The following is a 3198-nucleotide window of genomic DNA, read 5'->3' as shown; positions in this document are numbered from 1 at the left end:
GTGCTTCACATTTACTGTAACTTACCTTTCAAAGGCATTTCAATAAGCACCACTGCTAAAGTTAACGTGGAATGGCCATCACAAACCTTTTGTATGACTATCTCCTAACGGTAGCACAGTTTTACCTGAAAAAAAAAAAGATATTACTTGAGAGTTCCTAAAACTGACACCGGTGCAAGTAAATGAAAGCTGTATATCAACTGAAATGTAGGGACATTTTTTTAATTCAACTTTTTCAAGAAAATTATGATTATCTGTCAGGCACTCCAAACACGAGGATGCAGCTCCTGCAGACACACCGTTTTGCGTATTTTTAACGTAAGGAATCAGTATTTAGTACCTGCAAAATCATGTGCCACGCAGTTACTTTACTCCTCTTCCTCTCAATAGTTACTTAACCTTTCAATACAACATAGATTACTTTTTGTTCATATTTATTGCCTGTCGGGACGTGTCCATACTACCTCCTCAACAGTGGAATGTCATTGCTGGCTACAGGGACGTAAAGACAGCACAACACTCACTCCTCAATCGGACAAAATCTCCGACCTGCACGAGAATCGAACCCAGGTCCCTTCGGTAACAATACGCCACGCTGACCAGTTAGATGTTTCCAACTCATCAAATATGTACGATACAGTGTTCTAATTGGTCAAAAAGAAGACATAAAATAAGAACATGATTTGCTCTACAAAGGAATTATATGGCTGGTCCCGGTGGTTTTTCGAGTCCTCCCTCGGGCATGGCTGTGTTTTTCCTTAGGATAATTTAGGTTAAGTAGTGTGTAAGTTTAGGGACTGATTACCTTAGCAGTTAAGTCCCATAAGATTTCACACACATTTGAATATTATTTTTTGTTTTGAAGAAATTATATCATTTCATGGAGAAAAGACCAAGTTTGTGCTTATATACCTAAATGTGCACGAGCCTGGTTCGTTAGTACTGCCTCAAACACATATATCACGAACAGTGTGGCGTGAGGTACAGCAGTTAACATCATGCATTACCTGAAACACTGATACTAACCGCCAGTAGAGTAGTTGAGAGTTTCAGTTAGGTTTTACAAGGAGTAAAACGCTAAACGATTAGTGAAGCTCCGTAGCTCAGTGGATAAAAAAGTAAAAAATAAATATAAATTAAAAACAAGGATCTTAGATTCGATTCTTAGTCGTTCCAAGGATATTTTCCATCACTTATCGCTTCTTTCACCACTTTTAATGATTTACGTGCGTGAAAAAATGCTGGATTGCACGGTCGTTCGGAATCCATGTTAAACTGTAGGTCTCCCTATAAACGGATGGGTAAGGAAGTTCGAAGGTCGGTGGAAAGTTATGACACTCCACCTCCAACAGTCCCCAGCCTAGTAAGGCACTGCGCTACTCAAACCAACTTTCAGGTTCTAGACATCTTTTCATTTCTTTACTTGTGAACGACAATGTTTTCCATTTCCACTAAATTTCTACATAATATTGTAATCGTGAAAGTTGTAGACGGTTATCATTGTATGTGACCAGATTTGTGTACCCACGCCACAGAAATTTCTCGCCCGTGATTACAAATGGTTTCATGGAGAGTTCCTCATTAAATTTCTGAAAATTCATATCATGGTGAAATATTTGCTCTATCTGTTCACCGCAACCTCAATTTCCTCTTAAGGTTAGCAACTTCGTTTATCATATAATACCCGGATGTTCTAAAATGAAACACTTCTGGTCATCCAGGAACCTCTCTTTCACTCATTTCCCCGTCCACGTCAAAGGGACAGTGGGTGTCGTCAGCTACGACATTTCAGAAAACGAAGAAAGGATTCTTTCCCCTAATATCACATGCCGTAGTACTTTCAATTAGGTCATCTTCATAAACATCTATCATCGTCCATGTAACTGTTGTATACTCCCAGAAAATAGAACAAAAATCTTTGTTAACTGAATGCCTAGAACGACAGCCACACATCCTTTTCAGACAACATATAATGTTTTGTAATGCCATCCTCCCGTCATGTAATTCGTTTCGTGAAAATATTTAAGCTGTTATCATTTCTTGAACATTTCATACAGGTTTCACAAACCGACACCGTTGCACAATATTTTGTTTGTTTTGCTTACTCTAGGATAGTAATTTGACCGATGACTTTTTCCCTGGCAACTATAACGAAAGCAGTTTTATGGTGCTCTAGTAAGTGCTCTACCTTGCTAAATGAAATATATTTTCTTTCTTCATTCTTCTTAAAATTACATGTTTTTGACTGATCTTTCTCAGATGTTGTTTCATTATACCTTCGTTGATGTTCATTTATTTTGTGAATGATTAATCTTCATTTTTGACATAATTGTTGTAGTACCAACAGCATCATGATCTCGACCTGTTATTGGTGATCTATAATTGAAATATCGTTCATGTTCTTATTTCATCCTTTATCATTACAAAGTAAGACGTCCCACGTAACATATAATCAAACACCTTTGGCAAAGTTTGAACGAATCGCCCACAAAAGAACATAGTCGTTCATTGGCATTGTTATCAAAGAAAGCCTGCTTTGTATTTCATGGAATTTCGCTAAATGACTTGCCACGCCATCGAATTCTTGCCTCGCGATATTACTAAACCTATGTCGAAGTAACGCATAGCTGTCTGGCAGGTGAACTTCATAGATTTTATACAGCGTCTTGCAAATACCTTTTGTAGTTACGCGTTCCCCGACCCAAAACATCATCTTTTGTGTCGAGCGACAAGATAGGACACAGAGAGTTTTCATTGATAATTCTGTGCATTTTCTTATGGTTTAAGTAACTTGCCGTTAGCAACGTCAGAAACTCCTTCACGCTTCAAAATAGTCTTCATAATAATTCACCATATAATCCAAATTCCGTCGCCAGTCAGCTTTTCGATCTTGTCTGCCTTCGTCAACTGTTATTAAGTTAGATAACGTTGCGTTGGCATCGAAATCGTTTACAGTTATCGCACTTTGCTATAACAAAACTACAGTATTCTAGATGGAAATCATACTGTGCCACCATGTTAGAATGTTGGAATGCCAATTAAGTAGCATTATTATCGGTCTTTGGCGCAGTTCTAATTCTTCTCTTGCTGTTGACATCTTATCAAACAAGAGTGTGATTTTTTGTCGTGCTTCTTTTAATTAATAAAAAGCCATTAGTATTCCGATGGGCCTATAATATTCTAACAGCTTTCAATTAG

Source organism: Schistocerca gregaria, chromosome 1 (genome assembly GCF_023897955.1).
Source record: "Schistocerca gregaria isolate iqSchGreg1 chromosome 1, iqSchGreg1.2, whole genome shotgun sequence".
NCBI lineage: Eukaryota > Metazoa > Arthropoda > Insecta > Orthoptera > Acrididae > Schistocerca > Schistocerca gregaria.
The sequence above is the reverse complement of the archived record's forward strand: the minus strand, read 5'-3'. Positions refer to the sequence as shown.